General features: G+C 41.5%; 1 protein-coding gene across 7 annotated transcripts in view; it reads left to right on the top strand.

The window, feature by feature from the left end:
• Positions 1–934: 934 nt before the first annotated feature.
• Positions 935–15,355, top strand: part of LOC6612310 (voltage-dependent T-type calcium channel subunit alpha-1G) — an 85,397-nt gene continuing 70,976 nt past the window's right edge. For 2 of the 7 annotated variants that reach the window (XM_032724745.1, XM_032724744.1), the window contains exons 1-2: positions 990–1,354; positions 2,127–2,304. The gene's annotated coding sequence lies outside the window, so the exon portion shown is untranslated. Of the gene's footprint in view, positions 1,355–2,126; positions 2,305–15,355 lie in introns of all 7 variants that reach the window. The other 5 variants (XM_032724742.1, XM_032724737.1, XM_032724748.1 and 2 more) reach the window with 4 other exon arrangements.

Genomic DNA, 15,355 nt, shown 5'->3' with positions numbered 1-15,355 from the left:
CTGTTCGCGTCGCTGCCAGCGTCGAAAGTTTTCATTCATTTCAACTGTTGCTTTCCACTTGTTAGCACACGAGGCCGACTGGAAGGCGAAGGGAAGTCCGACTGGAATGGCAGCAGCCTCAGCAGCGCCACGCTCTCCGTGGAAATGCTTCACTGAGAACACCTGAGCACGGTGGGCATTCCGAGCGAGCTAAATAAAATTACGCACAAAAGAGCACACTAAAATAAAAGTAAAAATTTATATTATTTTTGTCTGTGTTTTTGTAAATTTAGTTAGGTAAATTCATGATTGCAATATGTAGGTATTAGAATATAAAAGAAGCATATTTTGGTTTCATGTTTTACTTTTCTATCCCACGGTGCGGAGTGCGTGAGCGAGGATGTGTAGAGTTTTCGAATGGCGGCGTGTAGACTGCGTTATATTTGCCTTGAATTATTCAGGCAGATATGTTTTATGGATCAGGGCAAAGGCGCTGCGCTTTTGGACGTCCGCGGTGGAGAAATTGCAATTAACAGGAAAGACTAACGGGGATCCAATGTCAAAAAAGGCAGTTAGTCAGCAAGCGATCGTCGAGGTGTTTGGTCATAGCGAAGTTTTGTTTGTAATCGGCAAATTTTTTGAGTAATGGAGTACAATTCGTTTAGTCTTTTTTAATTAATGTTTTAATAAATATAACCCAGTCAAATAATTACATAGCTTGCAGTGCTTTAAAGTCTCCGACGCGTGCGCATAAATAGTTCAATTATTTTTCCATTTTTTGAACATTTTTTAAATATTGCATATTTACTTGCTGTTTGGGTTTATTACAACTTTATGAAATAGAAGCGTACATACAAAGCTTAAAAATAAAATGCTAATTAAATCTTTTAATGCTTGATCCCAATTGAACACGTACATCTTTTATGATTATAAAATCTTGGTAATTGTTTTTGTTAATTTGAATATTTTTGAACGTTGCCGAGCTTGAAACTTAGCTTCAGCGAAGCTAGATTGGTGTAATCTCCCCTGGGCTTCCGAGTCCAGTCCGGTGTATCGGTCGTGTCCGTTCGTTTTCGGTCGTGTTCGTGCACGTCGCTGCCAGCGACGTCGCTGCTGCTCTGCCGACTACGCCGCCGACGCGTTGCGTGCTTTGGCACATTCTGCGGAAGCTTTCGGCGCGTGCAACATCCAAACATCCAGTAGGCGTTCAGCCTCCGAGCGGATAACACTGCGTTGTTGTAGTTCTTGGAGTCCCAGCGATACGATACACACACCACCCACTAGAAACACACACCCAATAAATAAAACATCAGAGGAGCAGCCATACAAAATCAACACTAAATACCGTTGGCATCCAGATAATTAAGCTGAATTAGTGCGTGACAAACAGAAAACCAAAGACAGATTTCGAATTTTTTTAAAACTTTTTTTAAGTTTCCAAAAGTTCAGAACTCTCAAATAGAAAACCAAAAAGTGATTGACGATAAAACAAACGAGAGATCTTTTGAAAATCTTCCAGAATAATGTTTGCATATGGAAATAACCGCCGTTTTTTGTTTTTAAGCTTAAATTCAACAAATAAATAGAAAGTGTTTGTTTTTTTGTATTTGTGCGACAACCGTTTTAAATTTTCTGATCTTTTTTCTGAACGTGTTGTATGAATTTTACTTTATTACCATAAAGTGCTTTTCAATTGTTTTAAAAACCCGAAAATTATCTTGTAAATAAATAACCACTTTGCAATGCGGTTTTCCAATATTTCCATTTTCATTTTTATGATTGCTTCTCAATAAATAAATAATAAACGAGCGTGAATGATTGCTTTACATTTTGCTCGGATGTAATTTAAATTCACATTTACACATTTTTTTGAAAGAGTTCTTGTGTTCGGAATGTGTTTTTCCATCGGTACCCCGAGGTATTTTGGCATCGAACGCCGACGGGCGTTTTACAGCAACAACAATCAACAATCGCGGACTTCCTGGGCGCGCAACTTTTGTTTTGAAATTCTATATAGTTCAATATATGTATATATACATATATATATGCCGATCTCTATCGCACACGCACACACATGCTCCCTCACACCCCATTAAGAATACCAATGTTTGTTGTTTTTTTTTCGGTTATTGTTGTGACTTTGGCAGAGACACCAGATAAAAGACAACATCAAGCTGAATACAAATTGAAAATTCGAAAAGAAAATTCGAAACCGAAATTGAAATTGAAACAAAGCGAAAAGTTATCGGAAAGCAAAGCGGAAAAGGAGAAAATCCAAGGTAAACAACAACCATCAAGTAAAAAAGGCCTTCGCAGCGATAAAAGGTGAGTGAAATTAGCAATTTGAAAGAATATCGCGCATACGCAACGTTGCAGGTGGTTAAAGATACATTTTTGCGGGAATGTGCTCTAATTGTTTCGCAAATATTAATAAATCTTATTCTTGGACTTAAGAAGTTAATAGGCAAGTTTAAATATAGGCTTTTTCTATTTTTGAAGAGTGAGCAAAAATAGTAGTTTAATCTAAAGTTAATAGAGCCTCAACGAACACGTCAGATAAAAAAAGATAAAAATAGTAACAGGAAGGGAATAAATCACAGAGATGAGACTCCGTGCTGAAATATTTTAAAGCACAGCCTTGGGTTTTCCACTTTTTATCGGGCCTTTAGTATTTTTCTTTGGCTTTTGTTTGTCCGATGCTTTCTTAATGGTTTTCCTTCGTCTTTGTGTGCCATCGAACACACTGTTTACAATTCGATTTTGCATTCTTCTGCCATTCCCATTTCTCACTCACTTCTTGCCCAATTTTTTTCGGAACTTGTCCTCACATTAATTGTTCATTGATGTTTGTTCTCTCATTCTCCAACTGGTTCTTTTGTTTTACCCCGTCATTTCCTGTGATTTTGTAATTAAATCGAAACGGAGCTTTCCCGAGGTAACACATTTTCTCTGCGTGTACTTTAAATTTTCATTGACTGAATGGCGAATCAAAGTTGCCAACTGTGCGTATGATTAATATCCTAAGAAATGCGCCAGATTCTTGAGCGAATTATCAAAAGAAAATGATTTTGGGGGGGAAAATGCGATTGAAGGCGGGATGGGGATGATGCTGAGGCACTGGGTGTATGGGGTTATTGGAAATGTTTTTTCCTTAATTATTGGCCAAACGGCATTAAATTTTCAAGTATTTACTAAAGCTTAACAAAACACAAACAGAGGCGAACACATTTTCCCCGATTTTCCTCGATTTTTCACTAAATAAACGGGCCAACTGAATGCGTGTGTGTGTGTGCGCGTATCTTTGGCTGTACATAAGATTATCGAGTACTGGAGGCATTTGGCAATTGGCAGCTGTTCGATCTGTATCTGTATCAATAAAATGCCCTCTCTCTTTCCCTCGATTTATTCTCTCCGATTTTCTCATTATTTACTTGTCCGGATTTTGCTAAATGAATTGATTATAAAGCCCATTGGGGCTTGGCACATGTCTACACACATATTTTTATGAACATATCTAAACAATTAGCAAACTGATTTTGATTTTTTTTTCCAGTTGAGGTGGGGTGTTTTTTCTTGGATTTTTCATATTCTTTCAGTAAATTGAATTAACGCAAGTTGTAATTGTGAATGTAAATGTAATGCGCGAACATCAAGCGATATCTAAAAAGCAAACCTATATGTATGGGCACACACACGCACATGGACACACATATGTGGGTATATAACAAATCCGGACGGACTGAAAATCCGGACGGACAGGCGGACAGCCCGACGGACATGTAAACAGAGGCAAGCCAAAGGTAACAAATGGCTTTTCAAATAAATTAGCGGGCGGCAATTGTAAACAGAGACAGACAGAGAAAGAGCAGTTCATATATAACGGGAGATAGAGAGGGAGAGAGAGCGAGAGAAAGAGAAGGCTAGCGAAGACTAGAAAGAGAGGCAAACACACTGGACACGGTCAAATTGAGATGGAATTTGTGACCAGCGGGTTGCACAATTAATTACTGCATTTCGCACAGCCCGATGAATCGAAAATAAGTTTTAATTGATATCAGGCAAATATTGAAAATCATTTTAAATATGCTTTTCTCTTCGCCTTTCGAGCTAAGTAATTATTTGGGAATTCGATTTAACGAGATGCAGATAAAATAATCAAATGTGTCAATTGGGCGCAACTTCTTTGAAATTTAATAACGAAATTCGTATCAAACTTCTATTGGGCTTAAATCGTAGTCAAGAACTAAAATAAAATTGGAATACTCAGGATAGATTTCAAACTCAAAAGCTCTCTTACCGCAAAAAGGATAAACATTATCCCATTTGGGGTATGCTATTGCTTGAGCGACCCTCGTAAAAAGGGATTGGGGATTTGGGTATGGGCATTGCCAATGGATGGGATGGCAGCAGATTTAACCGGTTGTGAGCGGTTTTAGAAATTTTCGTTTTTGGAAACTATCCGCACCGCACTCACCCGAGTATTTGCATTAAGCGTCCATCGACGGCGGGCAGCGTTCATTAATTATACAATTACATCTAGCGGTGGCCATTTAGGGGTGTGGCAGGGGGATAGGGGGGGGGGGGGCGGTTGGAGGGCGAGTGGACGGTGGGTGGTGCATAGACAGACCATTCCGCGTTGCACATGGCTTACGGGGGAGCACTCAGCTCATTCAACTGCAAAGCAATTCGCGGAAAACCCAACTGAGTGTGCCGGTGTGTTTGCATAGGTTGTACGTAGTACTACTACTACTGCTGCATTAGTGTGTGTGTGTGTGTTGGAGTGCTCTTCTTCTTGCCACTCTTCTTTTGTGCTGTTTGCTTTGCCATGCGTTTGATATGCAAAATTCAGAATGTTTACCTTGAAATATGCCATGTCACTTTGCAAGCGATGCGAGTTGAATACTCGATGGAGCACAGCCAGAAAGGAGAAAGAGAAGGAGCATAACTGAAAGAGAGAGAGAGAGAGAGAGAGAGAGAGAGGGAGAGAGAGTGACAGAGTGGGGGAGAAAGAGAGAGACACATTGCAAAATACCCATGTACATTGTGCACATTATGCTACCTGACAGGTGAACTGCAAGAAAAACCAAAAAAAAAGCAACAACACGTTACAAAAAATCAACTTTCAAACCGATCCAATACACTCTTTGATAATATTCAAAAGGTCTACGGCTTTAACTTTTACCGTATTCGTTGACAAAGTGAAAAGATACATAGGGTTTCTGTCCATTATAATAATTTGAACAATATAGTTTCTTGTTTCCTCACATTTTTAGATTCTTAGGTCTGTTGAAACTTTTAACTTTAGAGATCCTTCTTTAATATTAAAGAAGAATTATTACTAACTTTTTTCCTGTGTGAAAATTGCAAGGGCAGAGAAACTTTCATCAGCTTCAGTCGAACGGTCAGTGGTTAATGAGAAAGAGAAGGGCGGTTCGGGCAACAGGGGGCGTGGCAGGTCGGAGGAGGCTGCCACATAGCCGCATTTGATGAGCTTCTCCGTCCGGAGTTCCAGAGTTTCCGAGCTCCCGAGCTCTGGAGTTTGAAGGTGAGAGGTCACCAGAGTTGCAAGAGCAAAAAGGGAGCGGATGGCAGTTGCTCACTCATTACCAGATATGGCCAGAAGTTGGCCAGACTTACCGTTTGTTCATCCGTTACCTGTGTTTTCTCCTTTCTGGGCCACCTCTTACCTTTCATTTAGCCTTGGTTGTCCCAGAGATCAGCTTTTGTGCCACGTGGATGCAGTTGAAATTCCTGGGACTTGACTTACGGAATATTCGTTTTACAGGCACTCCGTCCGAGTCCTTTTCAAGAGGACATCGTTGACATTAAAGTCTAAATAAAAAGTCGGTAAAGGGAAAGGTAAATTAAATGTAATTTATTTCCCAGGACAAAATTAATTATTTGCAAGTATTTATTGAACCGGAAATGCGCAAAAAAAGGTCCTTTAAAGAGAAATGTTTAATAATTTCCAGCAATGATCAGCCAACTTTGTCCTGTGTTCTCTTCGTGTTATTTGCTCTGAAATGTTATTAATTTCTCTGTTTAATATTTGGTTGTATTCAACCTCGAATTCCGATCATTAATTAGTCTTAACCGTAGTGAGGTAGCTATTTCTTGTTCGAAATTCTATGCTGAATTGGGATTGAATACGCCCGAATCACTTGCAGCTGTTTGGGATTGCAACTTTAGATACTCGCAAGTGCAGCATTGGTATGCATCTCTGGCACATGCCACGCCCACAACGTCTATAATGCCTACAACGCCCACGTACCGGCACTTAACCTTCGACCTGGTTGCAATCGCAGGACTTCAGGCCAGACACATGTACATTCCGATGAACGAATGTAGGTAGGCATGTATGTGCGCATCCACCTGCCATTTCGGTTCAACTCCATTTCCGCACAACAACAGCAACTTGTCTGGGGTAAATTCAATATGGCAGCAGCATTTCCGGCATCGAGTTGCAACATGCAGCTGGACTTTTGTCATTGCATTTTCCGTGATGTGTTCTCTCTCTCCTCTCCTCCCCTACCCGCCCCATGAAATTACTACATGCAATTACGTTTTCTGTTTATTTGCGGCTTCATCTCCGAGCGAACTTTTCTCCCATTTTCCTTGCAGTCAAAAGGGGCGGCGCAGAGTGGGCGGGAAAATGTTAGGGGTGGTGGCAAAAAGTGGGAAGGACTAAAAGGAGCTGCGGAGGCGCGCGTTTTGCTAACCGCGAATACATTTTAATTAGCAGCTAAAATATTCAAACTGAAAATTGCCCTTTGCCTGGAGGGCAACAAAGCGCCCAAAACTCCCATTCACCCAGCTACAAACGCCGCTCCCTTTAAGCACCCAAAACAGCCCAGCATCCCCACACCACCACACCCGCTCACCCGCTTACCTGTGCCTGTGTTTGTTTTTGTGTGAGCACTCAGCCCCAAAAAGTTTGCCAGCCTCAGCAGCAATAGCTTCCCTACACTGCGAAAAAAGCAAGTGCTCTTGGCCAGCAATAAAATAAAAAATGAAAGTATAAACTAGTTTTTACTAAATAAACCTATCAACATTTTTAAATGTTGAGAAATTGTTAAATTAGTTATTTGAAGAGAAATAATAATTATTCACCTGTTTAATTCATTTGTTTTCTGCTTAGTTTTTTCCTGTTTATCACCCGCCTAAAATGGCTATGAATTTTACAGTTTAGAAAGAGGCCGAGGTTTGGACAACTTCGCTCTAAATACTTGTGAAAATATGTCAGCAAAAGTTGGTGGGACAAAGCAGAACTTAAATATATATATATATTCACTCGTGCATATATATGCAATAATAATTATCATATACATAATTTTTAAAGACTGTCTGCAGCCTAAATGTTTTTTATTCTTATTTTTCGGTCGCATGGCAGTCAGGGAAATGAATGAAATGAAATTTGAAAGTCGTTGACTGTGGCTCCTCATGAATTTTAATTCGAAAATCTTAACATTGCGAAACTTTGGTCCTTGGAATGGAAAAAAAAGGGGCAGCAGACAGCAGATCAAAGAAGAAGCATTCGGAATTTGGGAAATCCATTGGCAAAATTGCGGTGAAGTGGGCGGTGTCTTTCGGTGTCAAATATGCTAATTAATTTTATCTTCTGTGCACTGAATAAGTGACAACAATTATGTACGTGTCGCCCATTCCAAACTTGCCCCGTAAAAAGCCCACACACACACAAACACGCACACGAAAATGATATGGCAACAATGTCGGCGACAATCGACATTGAGCCCATAAAATATGATTAATTATACAGATGTATGGGAGGAACACATATAATATATATATATATAAATGACTGTAAGGCAGTTGGATGGAAAGTGGGTATTATATTATCTGATGTGGGCAAACATTGCTCGGAAATGAAAAACGAAACAACCAAAAATAAATGTTACAAGAAAACAACAAATGTTGGCTAACTATACGTATACGTGATTTTTTACCTTTAAGTTCTATCGAATATTACGTATACGCAGTGTTTTTAATTTTATAAAGGCCAAAAAGTAACCCATTTATTTTTCCTTGAAAGCTGGTTAAAGCATTGCTTAAATGAAATTTTCAAAATTTGTTCTTCAAGTTTAGAGCTGGCAAAAAACGAATTGCTCTTCTTCTGCGCAAAGCCTTGGTGAAAAGCGCACAAACATACAGAGACATTAGCGCTGGTTAAAATTGCCAAACAGCAAAATAAAAAAGAGAAAGCATAAAACGTTCCAACGGAAGTGGAATTTTTGGGGAAGGGTAGAAAGCAAAAGTTCCGACAACAAATAACCACAAGTGGATGCCACAGCTGGCCAAGCCGTTGCTTCTTTTATAAGTCTTTTTTTTTTGTTTGGTTTTTGTTTTTCCCTTTCATCCCCTTTGATCCTCGTACATTCACCACGTTCTTTTTTTTGTTTTTAGGAGCTTTTCGTTGTTTCTGTTGGTTTTCTGTTTTTGCGGTAACAGTTGTCAAAATATGGTTAGGACATGAAGTGAATTGAATGCGAGCATATTTCATTCCCCTGGAATCCGGGGGAAAGTGTGCAAAAAAAAAAAGGAAAGTGTGCGGTGGACAAACGGGCGAAAAAGTCCAGAGTTTTCCTCACGAGGTACTCGCATTATTGAATCAAACTTTTACTTGGCCGGCGTCCTCTGTGTTTGCCATTTGGGAAGCTATTAAAGTGAAATTTCGTTGGGATTCAATAAAGCTTACATATTGCGGTTCGGAAGTGGGAAAGTTAAAGCAAGATAATACTCTTCCAACTATTCGAGGTTGCATTCTAAATGGATTTCATTATACGCTGGCCAATTTTTTGTGTAAATCAGATCAGGTGATCCAGTAAGACACCACAGCGAAGTTAAATCGTTCAACGAACGCTTTTCATTGATTGGAATTGATGGGCAGCACGACGAGTTCTGGTTTAGTTAAGGCGTATCCAAGGAAAATGTGTGACACCCACTCAATCAGAAACACTCTTGTACACACACACACTAGCTCTCACACACACACACACACAGATACTCGCAAGCAGCGCGATTCAATTTCCGCTGTCAGGTGCTGTCTTCATTTTGGCATTCGGTTTTGTTTTGACTGTGAAGTCTTTTGTGGGTCAACTGTTGCCATCTGTATGGATTCCCATACTAAGCACTGGAAAAAAAATGATATTTTTGAAAAAAGAAAATATACATACATAAGTACTTACTTATTTATGGCATGTTAGCCTCAGTTCTGAGCTTTGAAGTATGCATATGCTTTAAGAACATCATGTATTTTTTCTCTCTGTGCATCCCCCATATGTGTATGTGCATTTTTCTTTATGCATGTGGATCCTGGGCCACTTCGCAGCACCTCATTTTTCCATTCAGCCGCCTTCCTTCCAATCACTTGCCATTTTCTTCAATGGGGAACAATTCAATTTGCCGCCGAGGTCCTTTCGATGGCTTTTCCCCCCGCCGTAAGCCCCTTTGTCGCACTTTGGCGAGGTGTCCTTTTTGGGTCCAAGTGCAGTTTTCCAATTCAGCTTAAGCTCTTCGAATCTCTGGCTTCGATTTTCCCTCGTCTTTCTCTCGCATCGCATACAAATTATACATATTTCTGATGTGCGTCTGGCATAGTTTTATTTCTCGCTTTCTTTTTTCCCCTTTCCATTGATTGCTGTAGTACTAGTTGTGTTGTTGTTCTTTTTGTTTATTACCTGTGCATTTCCAAGTGTTTTGTGTATAGAGATTTGTTCTTTTTTCGAGGGGGCTTCAATCTTATGATGCTGTAAATTATTCGCCTGCCTGTCGATGGGCAAACTCATAAATAACAAATTGTGAAGGCAAGTGCAGAATTGAAGGATAAAAAATAAGATGTCTAAGGAAATTTTCCTTTCGATATCTTGAAATATATCCCGAATTAAATTGTAAATAATAATCCTTGGCTTAAGCTAACTGCCAATTTTGTAGCCACATATTTTTGCAAATGTAATCAAAATGATTTAAACCTGATTCCAAATTGTTGCATTCCCAACGTATTTGCGTCTATTTTATTATATTTATTCTTTTCATTTTTTCTCGTGACCTCCTTTCGCACATCCGATCCACATCCACCATTCTCCGCCGGCTTATAAATTCCCCCTGTAATTTCGCCCCGAATATTTGTCTCGCTTTCAGCAATATTTACCCATCCCATTCCGCTTCTCCTATTACCCGGAGAATACAATTTCCAACGCAAACAGCAAATGCGAACAACAATTGTAATTGGGCATTAACATAAGCAGGCGCCCGCAGAACGAGACCCTCTTTAACCACCCCAAAAACACCCAACACCCAACACCCGCAGCTACCCAGCAATTCCCCATGTTAAACATCAGCGATGAATCCTCCAGTGGAACGTGAGCTTGTACTGGGAAGCCGATTCCCAGCCCTTGAACAAAGCCCCCAAACCATCCAAGGATCCGTATCACAGCTCCCTCAGCTCCCATTTGAATGTTTCCATTTCGGGGCGTCAATTTATTGAATTTTAATTAATTTTATTGCCCAGCATTGTCGTAAAGCCCTTAATGATAGCATCGCTTACCACCTCGATACAGTGAAGCCGGCGGAACGAGGGATTTAATTTTATTGGCCAGGTATAAGCCAGACAATATACTCAAGGTTATCGGCTCGAGGCTGCCATTGAAATCTAGTGGATTGACACTCCATTTAAGGATTTTTGCAAAAAGCTTAAAGACTTCGATTAAATATATGTTCTGACATTTTACAGTAAACCGTAGTAATAGTAATGTGAATATCATTCATTTAACCCTGTAAATGCTTCTGAGTTTTCTTAAAATTGCAAGGTCACACTGAATAGCGTAAGTCTTTCCTCTAGGCGAGGCTCCACTGTGTTTTGGTTGAATTTTATACAAATGCTGAAATTATGGAAACTGCGTTGACGCTCTAGCATAAAAACAAATGTGCCACGGGGTCCAGTGGGTGGTTAGCTGGGTGGATGGGCGGTGCCATGGTGTGCCCAACCTCCGATAGGCAGATGTCAAGGCCATAGCAATTGTAGACGCAGCTCATTATGCCAAGCGGATGGCACTTGGCATACATTTCGCACCGAGATGAATCTCCGACACTCTGGCCCCAAAAACAAAAACACTCGGGGTCAGGTGCAAGGTCCTTCCAAAAAGGGTAAACAGTCGGCAAGCAGTGATGGGTGGGTAGCCCAGAAAGTGGGTGGTTCGGTGGGCGTTGGTGAACTCGATTTGTCGCCATTGCGTGCCCAATTAACACGCAGCAATCAACAAACAAACGGCAAGTGAATAGAAAGTTAATCCAATGGGGAAAAAAAGAACAAAATAAATAAATAATAAAATGTCCTAGCAATGTGGCCCGTTATGAAAACGGCAGTTAAGCCCAAAAATCGGGGTAGTTGGGGAATGGCCATAAACAAGCTTAAATAGCAACACGTCGTCGTTTTGCATGTCTAATGGTCATTCCAGTGAGTCGCCGGCACTTCAATCACTTCATCATGTTATGGCATCGGGAAAAAGGGATCCCTGAATGAAGGGAACAAAATGGTGGGACAAAGCGCCAAAGGCAGAATACGCAAAATGGCAACGAGAATGGCGGTGCCTCTAGGCATCCCAATGACCAAGAAAGCAGTCCCCATGAATGGGCCCCTTTTATTGCATTGCCAACATGAAAATAACGAATAAAAATTGAGTGGATTGCCCTTAGACTCGAAGAGGGGGGAAAAAATAATAACATGGGTTAATGGAGAACTTGGGCCGTGCGGGGGGGAGGGGTCGGTCTAACGAGGTGAAGCACTTGAAAGCGGGTTAAGGGACTAGGACCTGGGATAACGCCAAGGTGGTTAAGTAATGGCCGCCGCAAATCCACCGCCATGAGTCCAGTAATTGAGTAGCTGGGCCTAGGGATGCCGGATTAGAACGGGCTCTCAATACCTCGAATCCCCGGGATGAGATGCAAACAGTTGGATTTAGAGGGATAGATGGATGGTAAATGAGAGGGCTGCCAACGAGGCCCAAGGAGGTGGAAAACAAACACCAAATGTTAGGGCTGGTGGCCGAGGCAAATGGGTTGGATGGATTATTTGGATGGGCTTGGATAAGGAAGCTTACGGGCTGAGTACCAAAACAAAGACGGAATGGGCTATTAAATAAAAGACAAAGGAACATAAACCTTAAACTTGAAAATATCCCTGGTTTCTTGGGCAGAGGTTTGAGTTTTGAGGTTTCTTATATGCGTTATCTAAGCATACACTTATTTTGTAAAATACACACAACTTTTTCATCAATCAATTACTTTTTAAGGAGCTTTTCAACCAGTTGGTTTCCCGCAGATTACATGCAGTTCATTGCACTATCGCCATCTCATTGCTTTCCGAAATGAACCGCCTTCATTTTCCTTATTTTTGTTTTTTTTTCGTAGTGCCAAGTCCCTGGGAAAATTGCATTTGTCGTCGGCCACGGCAAACAGTTCCATTCCGCCTTTCATTTTGGCTGCCTGGCTCCGTGTTCTGTGTCCTGTGTCCTGCGCCCAAGTATGCCATGGGCTTCCGGCATTTGGCACTCGTTTCTAGACTTGCATCAACTTCCGTTCCGTTTCGGAACCGCCCACCTTGCCGCCCAGCGCCCACTTTTCCACCCAACGCCCACTTTTCTAGTGGACATGCCGGCAATTTACGCGAATTTCCGCTTGACGGAAATGCACAAAGTGAAAGCAGCCAAGGCAAACGAGAGCAAAAAGCGAAAAAAGCAAAACAACGACAACGACAACTTGAGCCTGTCATCACATGGGCAACAGTTTGTTGGGTGGGAATGGATCACCCCGCTCTCAGTTTTCACCTTTCACCGTTCAACGTTCAACGTTCACCTTTCACCTTTCTGCCGTTTCTATCCGTTGTTTGCAATTGGTTTATTCTATTAGATTCACTCGGGGAATCGGGGCCATATCGATAAGGCAAATTGAGTCAGTCGCTGCACTCTCTCAATGGGAATGGCTGAACAGTCGTGATGGAGTGGAAATCCTTGAGGGATTGCAGCCAAAAATAGAATGGAAATGGCTCAATTTGTTGCAAATCGGAAAATAGATACATGTGCAGCTCGCTGAAATTGATTTGGTGTGGATCAATTTGTGGGCAAATCCTCGAGTGGTGTCCAAACTCCCCCCCCTCCCCCTATCATATTGCTATTTTTGTCTGCTTTATCTATCTAATTGAAACGTCACTTATTTTTCCTTTCCCTAATATAAATAATACCTATATTTAGGTCAAACTCTGACTTGATCTCCTCGCACAAAGTCGCTAAAAAGCTTTGTTAACTTAGTCATTTGTTGGTCTTATCCCTCATTAATAGAGAAGAAGTAAACTCTCATTCGAATGGGGAATACCACATAACAGGCAATCAATTATTTGCACATTATGCTTGGAGTACATATATGTATATGTATATGTATGCCGTTGGTAAACGCCTTTTGTGTGTTGAGTTGACCGCTTATTAGCGTTCAGCTGGTAAGTATGCTACGCAAATTGGCCAAGTGGCGCCGCACGTGAGGTCAGAAGGACCAGGTCCACCAGGTGGCTGGCCAAAATGGGTGGTTGCTCAAATTATTCGCGGCTAATGAGAGTGTTGCGCCATCCAATTCCGCTCCACGAAGCGCTAAAAATAAACTGAGTCGGTGGGGAAACAAAACTATCCGAAAGTAATCCGCTGAAGTAGTTTCTCCCTTTTCCCCCATAAACAGCAAAAAAAGTGGTTGGAAGGGGGGAGGAGGGATGGGGGCTGAAAGAACTGCCAAGATTAGTTTCACAGCTTACAGCAATTTGTTGTGACTACAACAGCAACAGAAAGTTGCTCATATTGCGATAGCAAGGGTGCACTGAGAGAAAAGATATACAGACTATAAGTTCTATAAGTTGGCAGTAAAAAAAAACCTTGAAATCTGGAAATTGTATCTTTCTTCTCATCCTTGTTTAGCTAAGGGATTTGAAGTTTTCAATGCATGATACTCATTCTTGTTTTTCTTTTAGTGCATATACTTGCTCTCTAAATGGCAGAAAAGTAGAAACGAAGCCAAAGCCGAAAGCCAAAAGCAGTAAACGTCGTCGTCAACATTTGGCTTAGCTGAGTTTCTGTCGCAGCGACTGGCGGGGGGCGTGGCAGGAAGGCGGATGGGCGGAGGGCGTGGCAGGGGCAGGGCAACTGGCAACTACTGTAACAGTAATACTTTAAGCCTTTACGCAGACGACAACCAGCAGGAGAGCTTTCTGCTCTGTTCTGTTCTCGGTAACGCGACCACAGTGGCAACCGCAAAATGCAATGATCCCCGCGCACAGTGGTTCAAAGTTCATTATGCAGGGGCGTGCACCAAGTTAAGCAGTGGCCCAAAACCATACAGTTTATTAACAGTGGGCTTTGCGGGGATTTGGTAACCACACTTTGCGTGTGCCCGGGGGTTTATTAAATCATTTGAAATGTGAGCTCACATTGCTTGACGACACACACTTACCATTAGGTTGAGAGAAAATAGAAAATGTAAATATATATATTTCAAAGCAAGCTGAGACATGTGTATTTATTGGCTAGCTTTATACGTTTTGGCGCCGATAAATTCTTCTGTTGTTTTGGGCTTTGACCTTTGAACGTGAAACAATTTCGAACGGTTTGAAAATATTTATTTGTGAATAGTTTTTCCCGGTATTCGACATCTCCCACCCACTGTGCCATATGGACTAGTGCTGTTTTCAGTGGCTGCTGTTCTATTTTTATGCGACGTTGGCTAAACACTAAAAGTAGGCAAACAAACACTGAGCCAGGGGCGCACGACGAGGGGGCTTGGGCGGCGTGGGAGCAACCGCAACAATAACAAAAACAGAAGCAACAAGGACACGGCATAAAAAGGATTTACCAAGCTGAAGCTGAAACTGAAGCTGAAACTGAACTGTGCGGCGTCTTAGCAACTTTGTTGCGGGTGCGAGAGGCGGTAAATTCAGGCGTACATCTGTTCGGATATGCTGCTACATGTGTTTGTTTCAAAACGGCTGGTTGCGGGGGGTAAATGGAAAGGGGAACGGGAAAAGGGAGGCAGCACCTGCTGGCTGGCAACTTTCCCCAGTTCTAGTCATTTTTCCCCATATCGTTTCGGCCACTTGCCGTGTGCACTAATCACATTTGGGAGCCATTCTCGCAATGCCGACCTCGGACTCGGTGGCGCGTTGTCTGCCTCTTATTTTGCCACGCCGTTTTGTTTCACAACACTGCCAAAAATGTCGTCTTCACACAAAACATTGATGTGTACTTAAAAGTACCCATTTCGCCTTTTAAAATTAACTGGAAACTAATGTAGATATGTGAGCAAAGTTCAGCTACAGTTTTTACCAACT

The sequence above is a fragment of the Drosophila sechellia genome, chromosome X, assembly GCF_004382195.2.
Source record: "Drosophila sechellia strain sech25 chromosome X, ASM438219v1, whole genome shotgun sequence".
NCBI lineage: Eukaryota > Metazoa > Arthropoda > Insecta > Diptera > Drosophilidae > Drosophila > Drosophila sechellia.
This window is presented reverse-complemented; position numbering and strand designations above follow the sequence as displayed.